At 45.3% G+C, this 23,626-nt stretch overlaps 1 protein-coding gene across 5 annotated transcripts in view; it reads left to right on the top strand.

Moving 5' to 3' along the window:
• The window catches only part of LOC124790108 (rab11 family-interacting protein 4), a 965,431-nt gene that overhangs the window by 453,353 nt on the left and 488,452 nt on the right, over window positions 1-23,626 (top strand). The gene's annotated exons all lie outside the window — the stretch shown is intronic.

The raw sequence follows: 23,626 nt of genomic DNA, 5'->3' as shown, positions 1-23,626 counted from the left end.
CCGGCGGATTGATACTGGTGAGATGTATCAGGAAGACAGCGTGCGTCCATACTACGAAAGTATCATCGACATAGCGGTACCACCTGGCTGATCTGTTACTGTCAGTCTGCAATGCCGATTGGTCAAAGGTCTCTATAAACAAACTGGACACAGCCGGACTAAAACGACTGCCAGTAGCCAGACCAGTTAATCTGTTGGGGAAAAAAATTTTTATTCTATTGAAAACAGGTTGTGGTGAGGCAATGTCTGAATGACTCCACAATATCTGCTGAGAAAATGGCCACTATACATGAGATAGCTTCGTTCACCGGAGTCATGATAAATAACGACACAAGAAGAAAACTAACAATGATATCATCTTAGCCCACTGGCATTTCTTGCCAGTCGATGGCTGGAGACACGACTTCACAGGTACAGGTAGCCTGCGTAGACCAGTTGTTGACGAGTGGTGCATCGTATATATTGTGATAGCCCCTTCAGCATTAACTAAGGCCTGAAGATGGTGCACTGAAGCGCTGAAACTGGTCGTTACACAATAAATGACAACATAAGGACGCGGCTGTAGGTGTTTCATTTTCTTACAACTGTACATTTATGTCGTTATAGTTTTTCGTGTGGGAAAGAATGCTGTAGGCTACTGTACGGTAAGTACCAAACCGCTTTACCTGTTACGTTGGTGACAAGGTGTATGTTAGCGTTGTTTTAAATGGATGAATTTTAGCACGTAATATCTGTACCACTAGCGATCAAGAAATCCTTCTACGTGGAACACCTGTTCGACGGAATACCAGTGCGTGTAATGGAATAGCCTGGGGTTTGCTTGTTTTTGCTGCTGTGTCAGGTGTGGATGGAAGCGGCTAACGATCTGCAGTTACGTCATTTCAAAACTTCCTCTCTTTACCAGCGGGGCCTCAGCACAAAGGACGATGCGCGCAGTACTCGCTCTCTTAACAACAGCGTCGATTGATGATTGCCTCTAGCTTTCGGTAAAGGGTAGCCCAACGAGGAAGAGTATTTTTATGTCATTTGCACAGCGCTATGCCTTAGACGAAACGAACATAGGTTCTCTTGTTTTTCTACAATTATTTTGCGAATGTGTGATTTGTGTAGCAAGCCGAAATGAATGGTGACGTATTTCTCTCTTATCTTCACGGGGTCGGTATACTAAACTGGATATGGCAATGTTAGTGGTGTAGTGTGGCCGGATGCTATTCGTTTAGTCTCTCCAACATACCGTTGTGCCGTCAGGGTTCCTTCAGTTACTTCCAGGACCGGCGACCGCAAGTCATGCCCGATTGTTCCCCACACCGTGGCGGCAGTAGTAACACCTTTGTGCTTCTCCGAGACGGTGGAAGAAATGGACTTCTACCCAAGTCACAGCCACATTTGCTGACGATGGTCATCCGGGGTAGAGAGAAGAGCCGCGATATATCGCTGAAAACAGTGCGCCCCATTTATCAGCAATTTATGCTTCGTGGTCACAGCATCACTCCACTGATTTCGTATTTCTAGATTTCCGGAAAGCATTTGACACGGTACCCCATTGCAGGCTGTTAAACAAGGTACGAGCATATGGAATAAGTTTACAGATACGTAAGTGGATGGAAGGCTTCTTAAGCAATAGAGTCTACATCTACATCTACATTTATACTCCGCAAGCCACCCAACGGTGTGTGGCGGAGGGCACTTTACGTGCCACTGTCATTACCTCCCTTTTCTGTTCCAGTCGCGTATGGTTCGCGGGGAAAACGACTGTCTGAAAGCCTCCGTGCGCGCTCTAATCTCTCTAATTTTACATTCGTGATCTCCTCGGGAGGTATAAGTAGGGGGAAGCAATGTATTCGATACCTCATCCAGAAACGCACCCTCTCGAAACCTGGCGAGCAAGCTACACCGCGATGCAGAGCGCCTCTCTTGCAGAGTCTGCCACTTGAGTTTGCTAAACATCTCCGTAACGCTATCACGCTTACCAAATAACCCTGTGACGAAACGCGCCGCTCTTCTTTGGATCTTCTCTATCTCCTCCGTCAACCCGATCTGGTACGGATCCCACACTGATGAGCAATACTCAAGTATAGGTCGAACGAGTGGTTTGTAAGCCACCTCCTTTGTTGATGGACTACATTTTCTAACGACTCTCCCAATGAACCTCAACCGGGTACCCGCCTTACCAACAATTACCACCCAACGGTGGTTGTCCTCGGCGGCGAGTGTTTGTCAGAGAGACGAGTATCGTCAGCAGTGTCCCAGGGAAGTGTGATAGGGCCGCTGTTGTTATCTATATAATTAAATGATTTGGTGGACAGGATGGGCAGCAATCTGCGGTTATTTGGTGATGACGCTGTGGCGTACAGTAAGGTGTCGAAGTTGAAGGACTGCAGGTAGATAGAGGACAACTTAGGCATAATTTTCAGTTAGTGTGATGAATGGCAGCTAGCTCTAAATGTGGAAAAATATAAGTTAATGCGTATTGGTAGGAAGAACAAACCTGTAATGTTCGGATACATTATCAGTAGTGTCCTGTTTGTCACAGTCAAGTCATTTACATACCTGGGCGTAACGTTGCAAAGCGCTATGAAATGGAACGAGCATCTGAGAACTGTGGTGGGGAAAGCGAATGGTCGATTTTGGTTTATTGAGAGAATTTTAGGAGAGTGTGGTTCACGTGTAAAGGGGACCGCATATAGGACGCTGGTGCGGCCTATTCTTCAGTACTGCTCGAGTGTTTGGGATCCGTACCAGGTCGGGCTGAAGGAAGACATCGATGCAATTCAGAGGCGAGCTGCTAGATTTGTTACCGGTGAGTTCGAACAACACGCAAGAATTTGGAGATGATTCGGGAACTAAAATGGGACTCCCTGGAGGGAAGGCGACGTTATTTTCGAGATACACTATTGAGAAAATTAAGATAACCGGCAATTGAAGCTGACTGCCAAACGATTCTACTGCCGCCAACATTCGAGGGTTGCCCACAGAGTAATGCACCTCATTTTTTTCTTCAACAATTATTTATTGAACATATTGGAAACAACACACTCGAAAGAATGATGTTTTGTCCACACACTCTATTTTTCCGCGTAATATCCATCCCGTTTTATGGCCTTCCTCCAGCGCGAGACAAGGATGGAGGCAGTGCTTCACTGTGTTAATCACCTCCTCATCATCCTCAAAAGTATTCTACGAACCCTTTAATCTGTCCTCGCGAATGACAACATCAGCTCGCTGCAGCATGTGACGGTGTGACAGCCGTGGATTTTCTCCCCGGCCGCTGCAAATCGTGGAGCTCCACCGAACCGCCTTCTGATGACCTCATCCCTCCATGCCCAGCAACTAACTGTACTTCTGTAGACAGCAGATGCTCCATAGACTGTGCACAAACGTTTGTGAATATTCCCCACAGTTTCTTTCTCTGCAGTGAGTGTAAAGTATATCACCTACAGACGCCATTTTGAAACTGTCCTGCAGCAACGCTATCTGTCGGAAGTGACGGAAACTTGGCGCGCTCACTCAGGAGACCGCAAATAATACACACGTAACGTTTCGTATTCGTAGCATTGTTCTCGGCAGAGGAAAAAAATGTGGTGCATGACTATGTGGGCAACCCTCGTACATTGCACCTAAGCACCACGAAGATGAGAAACGAGAAATTAGGGTTCATCCGGAGACATATAGACAGTTGTTTTTGGTTCAAATGGCTCTGAGCACTATGCGACTTAACTTCTGAGGTCATGAGTCGCCTTGAACTTAGAACTAATTAAACCTAACTAACCTAAGGACATCACACACATCCATGCCCGAGGCAGGATTTGAACCTGCGACCGTAGCGGTCGCTCGGTTCCACACTGTAGCGCCCGCATCTCGTGGTCGTGCGGTAGCGTTCTCGCTTCCCACGCCCGGGTTCCCGGGTTCGATTCCCGGCGGGGTCAGGGATTTTCTCTGCCTCGTGATGGCTGGGTGTTGTGTGATGTCCTTAGGTTAGTTAGGTTTAAGTAGTTCTAAGTTCTAGGGGACTGATGACCTAAGATGTTAAGTCCCATAGTGCTCAGAGCCATTTTTGAACCACACTGTAGCGCCTAGAACCGAGTTGGTTTTCCCTCGCTCTGTTTGCGAGTGGAGTAGGATAGGACATGGCTAGTAGTGCTACAGAGTAGCCTCCGCCACGCACCGTACGCTGGCTTGCGGAGTATCCATGTACCGGAGTATCCTAATAAGCCACGGAATAATGTAGATAGAGAGGTAAAAATTGACGCACATGCTTGGAATGACATGGGGTTTTATTAGAACCGAAAAAAAACACCCCATATTGCTAGACACGTGAAAGATCTCTTGCGCGCGTCGTTTGGTGATGATCGTGTGCTCAGCCGCCACTTCCGTCATGCTTGGCCTCCCAGATCCCCAGAACTCAGTCCGTGCGATTATTGGCTTTGGGGTTACCTGAAGTCGCAAGTGTATCGTGATCGGCCGACTCCTCTAGGGATGCTGAAAGACAACATCCGACGCCAATGCCTCACCATATCTCCGGACATGCTTTACAGTGCTGTTCACAACATTATTCCTCGACTACAGCTATTGTTGAGGAATGATGGTGGACATATTGAGCATTTCCTGTAAAGAACATCATCTTTGCTCTGTCTTACTTTGTTATGCTAATTATTGCTATTCTGATCAGATGAAGCGCCATCTGTCGGACATTTTTTGAACGTTTGTATGTTTTTGGTTGTAAGAAAACCCCATGTCATTCCAAGTACGTGATTCAATTTGTACGTCTCTATCTACATTATTCCGTGATTTAATCAGTTTTCAAATTTATACTGACTTTTTGATCACCCGGTAGATGTAGACGTTTCCAACACAATACATGAGGTATCACACCGCCATATTATGACAGTAAAATGCTTATTATGTCTGCGCATAACAGTTTCATTTGTATGTGCCATGTTTTTTGATGAGTCGCATAAGTCCCAACGTTTCTTAAGCGACAATTTTTTTTAACTTGTTTGTTCTGTGGACGATTATAGTACAGGAGAACAAGGTAACTTATAGGGGTGATCTCGGCGTGTTTTGCTACGGAGGTGGCGAAGTGCCATTGTGTTCGTAGTGAAAGTGGCTGGCAATTAGTGCGCAGATCCCGTGCGGGAGGTGCTTTCTCGTTGCGCGTGCAGCAGTACTGGGCGGGCGATTTCGCGTGCACGTTGTCTGGCAGGCTCAAGGTACAGGCACGGTTTCCACGGCCACGAACTCGGCAGTGGGGTGGCCGCTGGCTGACCTGCGGGGGTGGGGAGAGGGAGGGGAGTGGGACAGCGCTGTTTGCGCACCGCCGAGGTCGCGGCAAGCTGATGGGGGGCGCAGCGACAACGCACGGATTCCCTGTAGCGCCGGCCGGCACACAGGTAGCTAGGACTCGCTTCCTCCCTCACTCCTTTGTGGAACTGTATCCGAAATGACAAAACTGATGATCTCTCGGTCCCAACAAGACAGGCTGGCGACATTGCAAACCATCCTTGGCACATACATGCAATGAACTTTTTGCCCCATAAAGATGCTCGCATATTCATTTTCAAATGACTACGAGCGACGTATTGTGAGAAAGGCCGTAACGTGATTACGCATTCACTACTCACTTTTACTGTCGAGCAGAACTGGCGAAATCTGTTCACTTTCACGTCAATAACTTCCCCCCCCCCCCCCCCCCAATGTGTGCCTGGAATCTAACCAAACAAATATTGCATACTACGTCTTTCACACGGCGGCCTTTGTCGACGGAAAGCTTCGGATCTTTTTCGGCGGTTCTAGGCGCTACAGTCTGGAACCGCGCGACCGCTACAGTCGCAGGTTCGAATCCTGCGTCGGGCATGGATGTGTGTGATGTCCTTAGGTTAGTTAGGTTTAAGTAGTTCTAAGTTCTAGGGGATTGATGGCCTCAGAAGTTAAGTCCCATAGTGCTCAGAGCCATTTGAACCATTTTTGATCTTTTTCGATTAAAAAACAAACAAAGCACAATTTTACGTGCCCATTCGATAGAGCGGACCCACATTAGTCTCGTGCGATACTTGTTTCATCGATATGTACTAAAACGGACAGTAAAATATGAAGAGTGACCTAGTACTCCAACAGCGACGGAGCAGCGCTTCTCCGCGGCGCAGCTGTCAGCGAGGACCCGCGGCGATGCTGTGGCTGCTGCAGTAAGGTTCAAATGGCTCTGAGCACTGTGGGTCTTAACATCTGAGGTCACCATTCCCCTAGACTTAGAACTACTTGAACCTAACTAACCTAAGGACATCACACACACATCTATGCCCGAGGCAGGATTCGAACCTGCGACCGTAGAAGCAGCGCGGTTCCGGACTGAAGCGCCTAGAACCGCTCGGCCACAGCGGCAGGCCGCTGGCGTAAGGTTATACTTCGTGTTTTACTGTCCTGTTCATACATATCGACAAAACAAGTATCGTACTAGACAAATTTGGGACCGCTCTATCGAATACGCACGTAAAATACCGCTTTAAGAATCATGTTGTTTGTGAAGTGAAACGAAGCTCTCCGTCAGCATTGGGCGTCTCATGAAAGACGTGATGAGGCTATTATTCCAAAAGCAAAACGGGAGACATGATGCTTTAATGATCTGCAAATGGAAACAAGCAGATTACATTAGAAGCCCTGCTGTTTCGTAGTGGCAGGATAATGTGTTCTCATTTGTTTACTACAGTCTATGCGTCATTTTAACTGTAAAGGGCTTACTGTGGAAGACTAGTTTTCACAGTACCAAAGCTGAACAGATTTCATAGCTCATGATTTTTTCTTTTTTTTCTTTTCTTTCCCTCACCTCTCAAAATATGGAACACTTTTTGTTATATATATATATATATATATATATATATATATATATATATATATATATATATATAACTTACAAAAACCATTTTCTGAGAGGTGGAAAAAGAAGAGAAAAAAAGGAAAAAAATATCCTGACCTATGAAATCTGTTCAGCTTTGCTATTGTGAAAACTAGTCTTCCACAGTAAGCGACATATAGTAAGCCATATATACATTGCTCACTGTGGAAGACTAGTTTTCACAATAGCAAAGCTGAACAGATTTCAAACTGTTAACCATGGCAATTATGTATATTGGCAACGCGCCACTAGTTGACCATATGACTATTATACCGCAATTGTAACAATCGATCTGTGCGCTGGTTATTCTTTCTTATCAAGTATTGTGACACATTCGTGCATGGAGTAGAGTTATGGGTTTTGTATCTTCTTGGAACAGATAATCTGTGAAAAGAGTTCTTAACGAGCGATCGAAAGTCGTTTGCTACTGCATGGTAATTGTTATGTAAACGAATTCTCAAAGAGGAGGAGTCATATAAAAGATCGCAGGTGAGAATCGAAGTACATTATATTGTCTGCTTATTTTATTAGTCAGTCATGAAGGTTTCAGTTACGACGGGACGTGCTTAATAGGATGCCGAGGACGTGCCTGCTACACGGTCAACACTATTTCATGCCTCGCCTATAAGAGCTTCCAGGTTCACTATTCAGTGTGCCTCTGACCGTCGACTAACCTTTGTTCATAGGAACTGCTACCTCACCTACAGTTTCTATGTAGATATGTGAGCTAAATCATGGACTAATTCCGAAAATTTAACTTAAGCATGAAAACTCTTTAATAATCAAAGTAAAGAAAAATATCGTAAGAAATAATTCAGTGACACGGATTTTATTTCTCGCACCGTGTGTGTCTGTTGGCAAACGCACTGCTGGAACAGGACAGCGACGTGCAAATAACGCCAGTCCTCCCCCCTCCTTCTTCCATACGTCACGACATGTGATGAAGCGTCAGCTAGACGTTGAAGTAGCGGTCGATCACCGGGTCAGTGCCCTGTAAGCATTATAGCGCCGCTGTTAGTTCGATTTCGTTTGGTTCTGCAGGCTTAAATGTCACAGCGGCGACCGGGTCAATCTAGAGGAAGCACACGATCTGACGGGAAGAGGATGCAGAATAAAATAGGCAGTCACGTTTTCAAAGGAACCGCCCGACATTAGCATTTAGCAATTTTGGAAAACCACAGTAAACCTTTCGCCGGCCAGACGTGGTTTTCGATTCCACTTCCTACCACTGTGTCACCTCTTTCCGTCCCTCGTATCCAGATACAGCATCACAACGGAAATCAGAAAATATGACTACAATAGCCTGAACCAAATCTGAACGAAGGTCGTTTCGAGTCTTAGATTAATCATGCAATGTTGTTGTTGTGGTCTTCAGTCCAGAGACTAGTTTGATGCAGCTCTCCATGCTACTCTATCCTGCGCAAGCTTCTTCATCTCTGAGTAACTACTGCAACCTACATCCTTCTGAATATGATTAGTGTATTCATCTCTTGGTCTCCCTCTACGATTTTTACCCTCCACGCTGCCTTCCAATACTAAATTGGTAATCCCTTGATGCCTAAACACGTGCCCTACCAACCGATCCCTTCTTCTAGTCAAGTTGTGCCACAGATTCCTCTTCTCCCCAATTCTATTCAGAACCTCCTCATTAGTTTCATGATCTACCCGTCTAATCGTCAGCATTCTTCTGTAGCACCACACTTCGAAAGCTTCTATTCTCTTCTTGTCTAAACTATGTATCGTCCATGTTTCACTTCCATACATGATGACACTCCATAAAAATACTTTGAGAAAACACTTCCTGACATTTAAATCTGTACTCGATGTTAACAAATGTTTTTTCTTCAGAAACGCTTTCCTTGCCATAGCCAGTCTACATTTTATATCCTCTCTATTTCGACCATCATCAGTTATTTTGCTCCCCAAATAGCAAAACACGTTTACTACTTTAAGTGTCTCATTTCCTAATCTAATTCTCTTAGCATCACCCGATTTAATTCTACTACATTCCATCATCCTCATTTTGCTGTTGTTGATGTTCATATTATATCCTCCTTTCAAGACACTGTCCATTCCGTTCGACTGCTCTTCCAAGTCCTTTCCTGCCTCTGACAGAATTACAATGTCATCGGCGAACCTCAAAGTTTTTATTTCTTCTCCATGGATTTTAATACATACTCCGAATTTGCTTTTGTTTCCCACTCGGAATTTTTCTTGCTGCCAAAAGGCACGAACAGTTTCTGTACAGAAAGGTATATATTAGCCTATGTGTGCGTTGCATCTGACTTTGGTTATGTCACTCAAGTGCAACAGACACAAAGGAGGGTACTTCTCCTTAAAGTATACCTTTCTGTACAGAAGCTATTCGTGCCTTTTGGCATCATACTGTGTGATTAGCTACGGTTAATAACAAGTGTGTGGTTTGAGATTGGGGGTGTCAGCCCGAAACCGGTAGCCATTGCAGCAAAAATTTTGTATCAATACAACTTAGAAGGACGAAATAAAAAAAAAGTTATCCAATCTCCTCAATAGTGACCTAACATGCCGTGACAGCATCCTCGAATAAGCAAACTAAATATTGATACAATATTGCACGACAGACGAAAACAATATTACCGATCAAAATAAATTATGGTTTGCCAGTTTATAAATTAGACTAGAACGACTTAAAAAAAGACATAAATAGAATGCTTTTAAGTACAGTTTTGCAAGAATTTGTATTTACTTTCCACAACCCGCTGTAATGTCAGCTGGCGTTCATGAAGACTTTGACAACTGGATGTCTTAGTTGCCAGTAAATCTTCTGGGTTGTACGGTCCTAGTCCGTGAAACTTTTCCGGTCCTAATATTTCGTCCAGAACTGGGCTGGACATCTTCGGAGGTGCTCCTAATTCCTAAGTCGGCAATACTCAGCGGAACCAAGAGCACCATCAAGATGTCCGGACCAGCTCTGGTTAAAGATTAGGACCGGAAAAGTTTCATAGACCACGAACATACAACCCAAAAGATTTACGAGCAGCAGGTGTTTCTAGGAGTCAGCACGCGCATACGAAGTGGCAGAGCGCAGTCTGAGGCAAAGCTCCAAGAAGAGACTACCTCGAACCTACACGGCACGGACCAACCATTTAGCAGCACTGACTGTCAGTACTCATTCTGCTGAAGCAGTTGTGATACGTTAAGTCTATGTTCGATGGAACACGGTAAAAAATATTTGGAAAATAGTCAGCGACGTAACCAGTGCATTTTGGAACCCTATTTTTCTCAAAATGGTCGAGAAAAAGAAATGCCTCCAACATTCGAACGAATGCTTGATTTTAGATTCATCTCTTTCTCTAAAAATGAACACCTACCACTGCGTCTCATTTGTGAAAAGATATTTGCAAACGAAGGCTTCCGGGAAAAAAATTATCATCTCCCACAATTGCGCTCTGACGAATTAAATAAGCTAGCTTCATTTTTAAATACAAGACCTATTGTGAATGCAACGAAGGCCCCCTCGCCATTTAAAAAGTCTCGTTATTAATAGCAAAATGTCTGCCTTTATAACCGACTACTGACAGTGACTGGCTGCAATGCTGAGGACCCGGGTTCAATTCCTGGAACTTTCAGAGATTTTTCCTTGCTGGAAGGACTGGACGGGGTCTTCTCAGCCTCGTGGTACCAAAGGAGGAGCTACTTGGGTGAGAGGTAGCGGCTTCTGGTCTGCAAAGCCGACAACGGCCATTGATTGAGGATGACAGAGAGGTCGGTCGATGCCGATTATTATCACAATTCTGGGCCACGGTGAATTCATTTCCTTTAAGTAATGACTGAGGAGACTTGAGAGGGCGATGGCGAGGAGGGTGTGGGAGGAAGGGGGAGGGGGTCGAGGATGGAGAAGGAGTACGCCTCCTTCAGGAATTTTAGGATCACATCATCAGTTTTGATGTCGTTGTGTACTACTATGGATGTCGTGGGCGGACGTAATGACTTATTCACAAGATCGCGAATTGCAGGATCTATGATGATTTCTAGAGAGGAGTCGCTGAAGGTCTCCAAAAAAAGGTGTGGCGGACCAATCTACCTGATTTACAATCCGCAAACGCGTGACGATAATGAACACAGTACCAGCAGTATATGGTAGCTGCCAATGTGGTATGAACAGGGTAGCCGCGCGTTCTAAGGCGCTTTACTACATTTCGCACGGCGACCCCCGTCAGAGGTTCGAGTCCTCCCTCGGGCATGGGTGTGTGTGTGTGTTGTCCTTAGCGTAAGTTAGCGTAGATTAAGTAATGTGTAAGCCTAGGGACCGAGACCTCAGCAGTTTGGTCCCATAGGAACTTACCACAATTTCCATGAACCATAGAAAGCACATAGAGATCTACTGGGACAAGCCCTGTACATGCTTCCACTATACATCGAGAGCTCCATTGCGTACGCTAATATTGCCTGTACACTAAACTGGCAGCGATTATATGCGTTTGATGAAACCAGATGGCTCTTATCTCTCCCCAATGCAGTGTTCGCCTCGTATTTCATCTTCTAATCTGTGTTCTGTAACGCTAAAAGTGATTCACTCACAAACGCACAAAACACGTCCGAGGGAACATTGTATAATTCTGCGCAAAGGTGGATTGTAGAACACTACATCGAACATAATTTTCGACACAGCCCCTTTTACAAAAATAGGACCAGCTGAAATGATTGTTTAGAACGTGTGGACTGTTCAGTTGGTTGAAATGGCTCTGAGCACTATGGGATTTAACTTCTGAGGTCATCAGTCCCCTAGAACTTAGAACTACTTAAACCAAACTAACCTAAGGACATCACACACATCCATGCCCGAGGCAGGATCCGAACCTGCGACCGTAGCTGTCGCGCGGTTCCAGACTGAAGCCCCTAGAACCGCTCGGCCCCAGCGGCCGGCGTGTGGTCTGTAATTTTAAGTTTGTATGTGTGTGTGTGTGTGTGTGTGTGTGTGTGTGTGTGTGTGTGTGTTTGTGTTTTCTCAGAGAAGTATAAGGTGGACAGAATCTTTCTTGATCGACAGTCCGTTTCGTCGTATTTAGAAGATAGACAACCAGTGTAAAGGGTATCTTAGTCGTGTACTTGGGTACTGCAGATTACGGCCCTGTATTATGAGTTGCACCAGCTTTGTAACAATTTAATTTTTTACGAATTTTTTACTTTCATTATACAGATTGTGACTGAATGAGGTGTTCTGGAAACAATCGGCTCATGTTAATATTGGTAGGGAGTACGGACGTCATCGTCGGCGACAAACAGCTCATAGAATGAGGAAGGAGGTTTACGACAGGAACCAAACTGCAACTAGATACCACCAATATGTACTATGTTGTGGTAGTGGTTTCCATACACCGCTCCAGGCAAATGCCACGATGGTTCCTTTGAACAAGAGGACACAACCGATATCCTTCCCCATCTTTTGATAATCCGAGCTGGTGCTCCGTCTCTAACGAAAGCGATGTCGCTGATGTTGAAGTAGCCATTGTGACGAAATTCACATTTTTTATTAAAGGAGCTCTCGTAATAGTTTATGGGACTAATATAAATTATAATGACTTCAAGTACTTTAAATGCTTGTTTTTACTCTGCACTTCTTGGTCATCTCTTGCACGCTCTTTGGGCATCAAGCCCAGGTTTGAAAATTACTTCGACGGAAACGGTCGCACATTTGAGAGCAGTTGCTTCCCCGCTCTTTTCTTCAGCTTCTGAACACAAAGACGCCAAAAAACCGTCTCCTGCATCTCTTGTAGAGGCCTACCAGGACACAGCAGTCAGTAGTCCTATGAAAGGTGAACCACACTCATGCTCATAAATTAAGGATAATGCTGATACATGGTGAAACAACGCTCTAGTGGGTGGTTTGCGGGTTTAAATCACCTCGGGGTATGACCGTGCGGTGCGTTTGGCCTGCGGTCGTCGCACGGTGGCGCTGGCAGCAGTCCACATACGCAGAGGTGTGTTGGTGCATGTCAGAGTACGGTGTAGCGAGTAAGTGTGCAGACGTTTTCAGACGTGCTGATGATGACTGTGTGTTGAAAATGGCTCAAAGAACACATATCGATGACGTTATGAGGGGTGGAATATTAGGGCGACTAGAGGCTGGTCAAACACAGCAGGTCGTAGCACGGGCCCTCCGTGTGCCACAAAGTGTGATCTCAAGATTATGACAACGATTCCAGCAGAAAGGAAACGTGTCCAGGCGCTACAGTACGGGGCGTGCACAGTGTTCAACATCACAACAAGACCGATATCTCGCCATCAGTGCCCGCAGACGGCCACGGAGTACTGCAGGTAGCCTTGCTCGGGACCTTACCCTAGCCACTGGAACAGTTGTCTCCAGACACACAGTCTACAGACGACTGAACAGACATGGTTTATTCGCCCGTAGACCTGCAAGGTGCATTCCACTGACCCCTGGTCACAGGAGAGCCCTTAAAGCCTGGTATCAAGAACACAGTACATGGTCATTGGAACAGTGGTCCCAGGTTATGTTCACGGACGAGTCCAGGTATAGTCTGAACAGTGATTCTCGCCGGGTTTTCATCTGGCGTAAACCAAGAACCAGATACCAATCCCGTAATGTCCTTGAAAAGGACCTGTATAGTGGTCGTGGTTTCATGGTGTGGGGTGGGATTATGATTGGTGCACGTGCACTCCTGCATGTCTTTGACAGAGGAACTGTAACAGGTGAGGTGTATCGGGACGTCAATTTGGACCAGTACGTCCGCCTTTTCAGCGGTGCAGTGGGTCTCACCTTCCTCCTGATGGATGATAATGCACGGCCCCACCGACCTACCATCGTGGAGGAGTACCTTGAAACAGAAGATATCAGGCGAATGGAGGGGCCTGGCTGTTCCCCAGACCTAAACCCCATCGAGCACATCTGGGATGCTCTCGGTCGACGTATCGCTGCACGTCTTCAAACACCTACGACATTTCAGGAGCTCTGACAGGCACTGGTGCAGGAATGGGAGGCTATACCACGGCAGCTGCTCGACCTGATCCAGAGTATGCCAAACCATTGTGCGGCCTGTGTACGTGTCATGGTGATCATATCCCACATTTCTCTGCCTCGTGATGACTGGGTGTTGTGTGATGTCCTTAGGTTAGGTTTAAGTAGTTCTAAGTTCTACGGGACTGATGACCATAGATGTTAAGTCCCATAGTGCTCAGAGCCATTTTAATCATATCCCATATTGATATCAGGGTACATGCGCAGGGAACAGTGGCGTTTTGTAGAACATATGTTTCGGGACGGTTTTCTCAGCTTATCACCTATACCGTGGATTTACGGATCTGTGTCGTACGTGTTCCCTATGTGCCTATGCTATTAGCGTCAGTTTTGTGTAGTGCCACGTTGCATGACACGACATTCTGCAATTATCCTTAATTTATGAGCATGAGTGTATGTAGCTAGTCAGGAAATTTTCAACACTTGGGCAAGACTGTCTCAAAAATAGAAGTTCACCGGTGCAAGTGACTACTATATCAGCCATAATAGTGGGACGCTCACGTTTGCCAGCGTAGCACCGCCAGGCGCTAGCCCGTGTCCTTGAGGTATGGTTACACACACACACACACACACACACACACACACACCGTCGCCAGTGCTGGCGTTACAGAACCGTTTCGCAAGGCGGTGGGTATGGGACTGTGCTGTATAAGCCAGCAGCCTCGTTGCACGGATACCGATTCCCACGCAGCGGACTCCTGGTCCGAGTCGGCCCCGCAGCGCTAGTGTTTTTCTTTGGGCTCGACTGCCGGTGCGTGGAAACACGGACCGCTGCAGCATCCGTGGGGACGAGCTGAAGGCCAAGGACACATCAGAGAGCGTCTGGCAGCCCCAAAACGCTGCTGCTGCCCTCCGCTAGCAGCGTGGGCGGGCCGCGGGCTGCGCCGACCTGAAGGACTTCTGCTTTCTGGAACCGTTACTGCGGGATACCGTAGGTCTCGTCCCGTGAGAAAGTGAAAGGCAGCAAATTAGCTGCCACCTCTCCATAAAGGGAACTGCAGTGAACTGTCATCGACGAACAGGTGTCGATTATTAGACGAGGATAATTATCCACAGTGTAGCTAATAACCTTTTGCTGCAGTAAAAATAGGACACACATGTTAACATCATTTTTCAATATAGTGCCCTTGCATTTCAGCTCACTTTGTTCACCGTTGCACAAGCTTCCTGATGCCCCCAGAAAGGAAGGTTTTCGGCTGGGAAGCGAGCCACGTATGCACCGCGTTCTTCACTTCTTGCTCCACTGAGCGGGGTGGCACAGTGATAGCACACTGGACTCGCATTCGGGAGGACGACAATTCAAAGCCATGCCCGGCCATCCTGATTTTGGTGACGAAAATCACAGAAAAGTTGAAGAGTGTGATTAAAACTTAAGGAGAAAGGATATCGGTAAGAAGATTCGCTGATGACATTGCTATCCTCAGGGAAAGAGAATAAGAGTTACAGGATGTGATTTTCAGTCTGCAGCGGAGTGTGCGCTGTTATGAAACTTTCCTGGCAGATTAAAACTGTGTGCCGGACCGAGACACGAACTCGGGAGCTTTGCCTTTCGCGGGCAAGTGCTCTACCATCTGAGCTACCCAAGCAAGACTCACGCCCCGTCCTCACAGCTTTACATCCGCCAGTACCTCGTCTCCTACCTTCCAAACTTCACAGAAGCTCTTCTGCGAACCTAGGACGTAGCACACTGGACTCGCATGCGGGAGGATGATGGTTCAATTTTGCATTCGGCCATCCTGATTTAGGTGTTCCGCGATTTCCCTAAATCGCTTTAGGCAAATGCCGGAATGATTCCTTTGAAATGGCATGGCCTACTTCCTTCTCCGTCCTTCCCTAATCCGATGGGGCCGATGACCTCGCTGACCTCGCTGTTTGGTCCCCTCCCCGGAATTAACCAACCACCTCCTTGTGCTGAAGGGAATCGACGGCCCCTTAACATCTCTTTGAATAGACCAAACAAGTGATAGCCGGAAGGCGTAAGGTAATAACTACGACGTCGTTCAAAAATTCCGGAACATTCGTAATTTCGCGCCAACGGTCTGTTGGATCGAAATGCAGTTGGCATCACGTGTAACTGCTGGAAGTTTCACTGTTTTATGTCTGTTAGTTGTTGTTCAGTGCTGTAATGAGTAGAACGCTGTGTCGCACAGTTTGTGAATTTCGAGATGGCTGAGTTAGAGGAGCAACGCGTCTGCGTTAAATTTTGCGTGAAATTCACGAAAATCTTTTCAGAGACGCACCAAATTATGCAGGAAGCCTACGGTGATAAATGATGCAAGAAGCCTACGGTAATGAGTGCTTAAGCGCTACTCGGTGTTACGAATGTTTCGCACGGTTTAAAAATCGCCTGACGGAAGTTGAAGATGACCCTCGTTCAGGACGCCCTTCGACGTCTGCCGACGGCGCTCATGACAGGAATGTCAACGATATTGCACGTGCCTATCGAAGAGTAACTGTCTGAGAGATTGCAAAAGAATGTAACATTTCAGTTAGATAATGTCATGAAATCCTGGCACAGCACTTTGGAATGATCGAGTTGCCGCCAAGTTCGTCCCACAGCTCATGAGTAAAGACCAGAAAGATCTTCGTCTCGCAATCTGCGAAGAGCTTTTGAATCACGCAAATGAGAACGAGATGTTCCTTAAGGGATCCATAACTGGTGATGAGACGTGGGTCTGTGGTTATGATATTGAGACCAAGGTTCAGTCTTCACAACAGATCGTGAAGGGTTCTCCAAGGCCAAAGAAAGCTCGTCAAGTCAGGTCAAATTTCAAAGCTTTGCTGATAGTTTTCTTTGACTTTGAAGGATTAGTTCATCATGAATTCGTGCTAAAGGGATAAATTGTTAATCGGTGGTACTATCGGGAAGTGTTGCAACGCCACCCGCACATTCATCCCTGTTGGTGCGTGACTAATGCGCAAAAAACGAAATCACTGTGCTGCTTAATCCTCCGTACTCTCCAGACCCGACCCTTGAGGACTTGTTTTTATTTTCAAAGCTGAAAACCCGGTTGCAAGAATGAAGATTTGCAGCGATACACGAGATAAAAGAAAATTCGCAGACGGTGTTTCGCGCGATCCAGCAATAGGCGTACCAAGATTGCTTCCGGAAGTGGAAACCGTTTTGGGAGCTGTGTATCGGTTTTGGATCAGAGTATTTCGAAGGAGACCATGCACAATAAGTAAAACATGAGAACAGAAACATTTTATGGACAAAGTTCCCGAATTTTTTGAACAGAGCTCGCATACGGAGGATGAGCTATTACTTCCGGAGCATTTCAGCAGTGTGGGGAGCAATATGCGGAGGGGTATTGTCGTACAACGACACAACACCTTCGGACTGTAGTCCTCGGCGTTAGCTTTGAACTGCAGGCTTATAGCCTGTCAGTAAGCACCTCACTGTAAAACGCAATGTTTATCGTTGTGCCATTCTCCCCATGATGTTCCAATACCGGGCCTTGTGCGTCCCAACGGAACGGTGAGCATCAGTTTTCATGTGGACGGTTGGGTTTTGAACTTTTTACTGCTAAGCGATTGTGGATATTCCCATTCCATACTCTACCGTTTTCTCCCCGGCTCGTAATGGTGGATCCAACAGCATAATCCAACAGCATAATCTCGTCACCAGTTATGATTCTGTCTAAGAAGCTGTCACATTCGCTGCCATAGCAATCCGAATGTTTTCGGCAGATGTCCAAAGGCGTTTGTTTATGCAAAGCTGCGAGTTGTCTTGGGACGCACCTTGCACAGACTTTATGAGACCCAAATCCGTTGTGGATGACTTCATAGGCAGAATCATGATTAATTTGGAAAAAAAAAAAAAAAAAAAAAAAAATGGTTCAAATTACTCATCTGTGGTCATCAGTCCCCTAGAACTTAGAACTACTTAAACCTAACTAACCTAAGGACGTCACACACATCCATGCCCGAGGCAGGATTCGAACCTGCGACCGTAGCGGTCACGCGGTTCCAGACTGAAGCGCCTAGAACCGCACGGCGACACCGGCCGGCATTAATTTGCAGACGATGTCACTTCATCAATAGTCACTCTTGTGGCTAGCAGAACCATGCCACTTGTACGCTCAATATTTGCATAATTTGTGGGCATGGATCGTCTTCCGGCTCCTTCCTCACGCATCACCCTTGTGCGTCCATTTTTTAACTTCGCATTCCATTCGTAGATACTCCGTTGCAGCAAGATAATGTTCCCGTATTATGCTGAAATGTTAGATGGATTGCGGTCCCCCATACCCTTCCGACCTCAAAAACCGTATTACCACTCTGGTGCAAGCTTCTAACGGAGCGGCCATGGTCTGTCTGCAACAAAAGGAAGGGAAATGCAGGAATTAGGATCAAGCTTTCATAGCAGGACCACAACAGCATAACACTAAAATAAAAGAGAAGAGAGGTCAGAATGAACAATGTAAGAAGTGCTGTTTCAACATTGCGGATAATTTTTTATTTAGGTACCTCCGTAATTTCTCGTACGGAAGACTAAGATGTGTCGTGATCTATGACAACAGCGACCAGTGTTAACGTAGGAGGAACTGAGAGGCTAAATAGGAATCGCTATTTGACGCAGTGCACATACAATCTATACGCAAATGCAATTCCTCTGGGTCGCGCAGGGTACCGTTCCCTCCCTGGAAATAACTGTGTCGGATGCGTAATCTAGTCTTCCCTCGACGCGCTGATATTGCTTGTCTTGCCCATCCTGCGTTCAGATGTCATGGTGAAGTCCAGTACAAGGTCCGAAAACTCGAAAATGCCCACCTTCAGCAGTGTGGGCAGCAATATGTGAAAGAAGGATCCTTTATTGTATGATTATATGATGGAAGAACAAACACTGGTAGCAGTTACTTCTGTAAAATATCTGGGAGTGTGCGTACGGAACGATTTGAAGTGCAATGATCATATAAAATTAATTGTTAGTAAGGCGGGTGCCAGGTTGAGATTCATTGGGAGAGTTCATAGAAAATGTAGTCCATCAACAAAGGAGGTGGCTTACAAAACACTCGTTCGACCTATACTTGAGTATTGCTCATCAGTGTGGGTTGACAGAGGAGATAGAGAAGATCCAAAGAAGAGCGGCGCGCTTCGCCACAGGGATATTTGGTAAGCGTGATAGCGTTACGGAGATGTTTAGCAAACTCAAGTGGCAGACTGCAAGAGAGGCGCTCTGCATTGCGGTGTAGCTTGCTGTCCAGGTTTCGAGAGGGTGCGTTTCTGGATGAGTTATCGAATATATTGCTTCCCCCTACTTGTACCTCCCGAGGAGATCACGAATGTAAAATTAGAGAGATTCGAGCGCCCACGGAGGCTTTCCGGCAGTCGTTCTTCTCATGAACCATACGCGATTGGAACAGGAAAGGGAAGTAATGACAGTGTCACGTAAGGTGCCCTCCGCCACACACCGTTGGGTGGCTTGCGGATTATAAATGTATATGTAGATGTAGAATCGTCAATCCTCTCTCTCTCTCTCTCTCTCTCTCTCTCTCTCTCTGTCTCCCAACATTCCTGCTTGCTGCTGTGCCCGTATCGGTTGGTCATGAGTGTATTATTATTATTATTATTATTATTATTATTATTATTATTTTCACCACAAATCTAATAAAAAAATTCTTTCGTAGCTGGACATAACAACGAGAATGTCCGTTTGAGACAGGCGTGTAGCTACAGCAAAGATTGTTGCACATCGCAGCTGTACATCTACATCTGCGTCTAACATAATTACTGTGCAATTCAGAATTAACTGCGTAGCAGAGCGCTCATCGAACAATCTTCATGCTACTTCTGTACTGTTCCAACCTCGAACAGCTCGTGGGAAAACCGAACAATTAAATATTTCCGTGCGAGCTCTGATTGCTGTTATTTTATTATGATGATCGTTTCTCCCTGCGTAAGTGGACACCAGCAAAATATTTTCACACTCTGAGGGAGAAAGCTGGTGTTTGAAATTTCTCAAGAAGGTCCTTCCGCAGTGAAAACCGCCTTTGTTTTAATGATCGCCACAAAAGATCATGTATCATATCCGTGGTTCTCTCTCCCCTATTTCCGGATAATACAAAACGAACTGCCCTTCTTCGAACTATCTCGATGTTCTCCATGAATCCTGTCTGATGCGGATTCCATACCGCACAGCAGTACTCCAGAAGAGACCGGGTAAGTGTAGTGAAAGCAGTCTCTTTTAGTAGACCTGTTACATTTTCTAAGTGTTCTGCCAATAAAGCGCAGTCTTTGGTTAGCTTTCCCCACAACATTATCTGTGTGATCGTTCCAATTCAAGTTATTCGTATTTGTAATTCCTAAGCATTTATTTGAATTTACACCGTTTAGAGTTGTATGGTTTATCGTGTAACAGAAATTTAGTCGATTCTTTTTGGTACTCATGTGGATAACTTCACACTTTTCATTATTTAGAATCAATTGCCACTTTTTGCACCATACACATATATCTTGTCTAAATCGTTTTGCAATTCGTTTTGGTCATCTGATGACTTTACAAGACGGTAAATGACGGCATCATCTGCAGACAATCTAAGACGGCTTCAGGTTGTCTCCTAAATCGTTTATGGAGATCAGGAACAGCAGACGACCTATAACAATTCCTTGGGGAAAGCCAGACTTTTTTTCTGTTTTACTCGATGACTTTCCGTCAGTTACTACGAACTGTGACCTTTCTGACAGGAAATCACGAATCCATTCACACACCTGAGACGATAGTCCATAGACACTCAATTTAATTAAAAGTGGCCTGTGAGGAACGGTGTCAAAAGCCTTCTGGAAACCGAAAAATGTGGAATCAATTTGACATCCCCTGTCGATAACACTTATTATTTCGCGAGAACGATATTTTCTGAAACCGTGTTGGCTGTTTGTAAATAAATCGTAATCTTCAAGATAATGTTCGAGCAGAGTATATGTTTCAGTATCCTACTGCAAATCGACGTTAGTGACATGTGTCTGTTATTCTGAACTGTACACACTTTTACTAGTGGTGTAAGTCTCCATCTTGTGGTATTGAAGAGCAGTGAGTCAGGTCTTGACAACGTCAATCTTGTTGATTCGCTCGGCTCTCGCCTGAAGTGTTTAACGCAGAACTGGAAGAAAGAAGGTCATTGTGAACACGACCGCGAGTATACGGCCCCCTACCACTGAACACACAAGATCGCCTTGACACGGTGGCAGTCGAAAACTTTGCAGTTCAGTCTTACTCCGCTGCTATATTTTTTACTCATTCCAACCAAAGCTTATTATGCGACTACGCACTGCTTAAAATAAGTTATTGCTTATTTATTCTCGGCAAGCATTGAGATGACTCCTTCAGAACGAAAGCGTCCTTTTGAAGGGTCCTCGAATGTGTCTTCGGAAATACGTGAATATCCAATGTATATTGTAGATAGGCCTATCATTCCTGTTGCCGGCCGGTGTGGCCGAGCGGTTCTAGGAGCTTCAGTCCGGAACCGCGCTGCTGCTAGGGTCGCAGGTTCGAATCCTGCGTCCGGCATGGATGTGTGTGATGTCCTTAGGTTAGTTAGGTTTAAGTAGTTTTAAGTCTAGTGGACTGATGGCCTCAGTCCACTGAGGAAATTGTGCTGATGTTCGTACTTTCAATGGGTAGTGGTCAGACTAGCTGTGGCCGGTGTGCATTGCAATGCCTCCTTTCTTTCTAAGTTTTTACACATATACAGCGCAGACACATTTACATGTACAAAATGAATTAAAGACAATGATTTTTGTCAGTTAAATTTGAAAAAGTTTACTCAATCGTTTTGGGATACGCAACATTTTTGGTCTCTCTGCCTTCTGCAATGCCTCTTTTTCTTTCTAAGTAGGTGCACATGTAGCTTTTTGCCTGAAGCTTCTCCCGCGCACGCGTATGTCACATACATTTCACATATATGTATTTTTCACATGCAGTTAACACACTTAATATGTTATTGGATATAACGTCCGCCTGTTAAGCAAAACGCTGTTTTTTCATATGACTCAAAAATGTTTCAGCACCTCTGTGCCATCATCAGTGGGTTTTCCTTTATTCAAATCTGTGAAATGCGGAAGTATTTTGGGTGATAACTAATGTATAAAAATCAGGCCTAAGGACAGTTCTTGTTTGGACCTGCGTAACCGCATAATGTAAAAGTAAGGTAATAACAAAACAAACAAACACTGTGCTTAACCCTAATTTTCGTACATCGGTTATCACATTTCATGGATTTGAATAAAGGAAGATCCGCTGATGATGACACAGAGCTGCTGAAACGTGTTTGGGTCGTATGAAAAAATAGTGTTCCACTTAACACGCGGCCCTTACATCCGACAGTTGTAACTGCAAACACGGCAAATGCAAGAACAGCAAATCCAAATGATGAATATACTTCATACCTATTTGTAAGCTTATGTTATCCTCATTTCGGGCGAATTTTGCCCTCCAGATTCATCTGAATTGTAAGGAAACTTGTAATTCTGCCAGTAACTGATTGTCATTTCGAGAGAACTGACTGTCGCTGGCAACACTCTAATTCTCCGCTCTTTAAGACCAAGCGACTCTAGAGAAGTTAAATCTATTTGTGGTAGTGAGCGTAAATGAGAGATAGATTGTGCTTTATACTTTTAAAGTATTCAAAGTCAAATAATTATGGAAATTAGGTACCTACAGCCCGCTTTCGGGTGTTTCTACATATCACCCTTTCTCATCGTCACCCCCGAGTTATGCTTTTATGTTAACCCATTTCCGTCGAAACCCTCTGCCATATGGATGCAAGGAGTGTGTTACTGTCCTAGTAAATTCTTCCAGGCAGCAAGCGACACGTGTAGAAATTCCCTCAGGCGTTGCAGAGCTCTCCTGATGTGACATTTTCTTCGAATTCCCTCCCGCCATACCTCCAGCTGTAGCGGTGAAGTGTCGTAATTGTCAGCAGTAAGTCTAGCGACACCGAAAGCCATGGATTGGCTACTAACATCGGCCGTTATGGAATATTTTCACCGGTAACATCTTTTCACTATCACCTTCACAACTAGAGCTGATTGAGGTATATAACCTGCACAATATTTTTATGCGAATAGTTAGACAAATAATTTATTTTATTTTATTTAGCGTATGGCGCTACACACATGGTTTACACTTATTACATTATGAAATTATATGATAAAATACACTATAAAATACGTAAGTGAAGGATACATACTCAGATAACATATATTACATAAACACAATAAAAAGTAACATCACAGCAGATATTTTGCGTTACACAAGTCTTCAAATTCTGACGTCCAAATTGGCGATCCATTCGAGGCAGGGCGGTGTGGCGTTGAAGAAGTCAGCCCGACTACCCTGGTAGGCTCTTAATTCACAGTCCTGGGCGATGTGCTGTATTGTTTGATTAGGTGCCCCACAGTCACAGCTAGGGCTGTGAAGCTTTCCCCACTTGTGTACATTGTGTGCACATAGTTCATGTCCTGTTCGGTTTAGGCTTTTCCATAGCTGTCGTGGAAGTTCAAAGCCCTTAGTTTTCTCTGATGGACAGATAAGTTCACGGTTGTCAGGGGAGGCACTATCACTCCAGCTCTCGTGGCATTTAGTATCCATGCTGAAGTTGGCAGCTGACAGTTGTTAGACCAGTCTTAAAGGGGGATTTCTGGAGCGGAGTCGTGTTCTTTCCAAAGTTGGGACATCTTCATGGATAGGAAGTAGGGGATTATTCATTATTTTTGCGTAT

The sequence above is a fragment of the Schistocerca piceifrons genome, chromosome 3 (assembly GCF_021461385.2).
Source record: "Schistocerca piceifrons isolate TAMUIC-IGC-003096 chromosome 3, iqSchPice1.1, whole genome shotgun sequence".
In the NCBI taxonomy this organism is placed as follows: Eukaryota; Metazoa; Arthropoda; class Insecta; order Orthoptera; family Acrididae; genus Schistocerca; species Schistocerca piceifrons.
The sequence above is the reverse complement of the archived record's forward strand: the minus strand, read 5'-3'. Positions and strand labels throughout refer to the sequence as shown.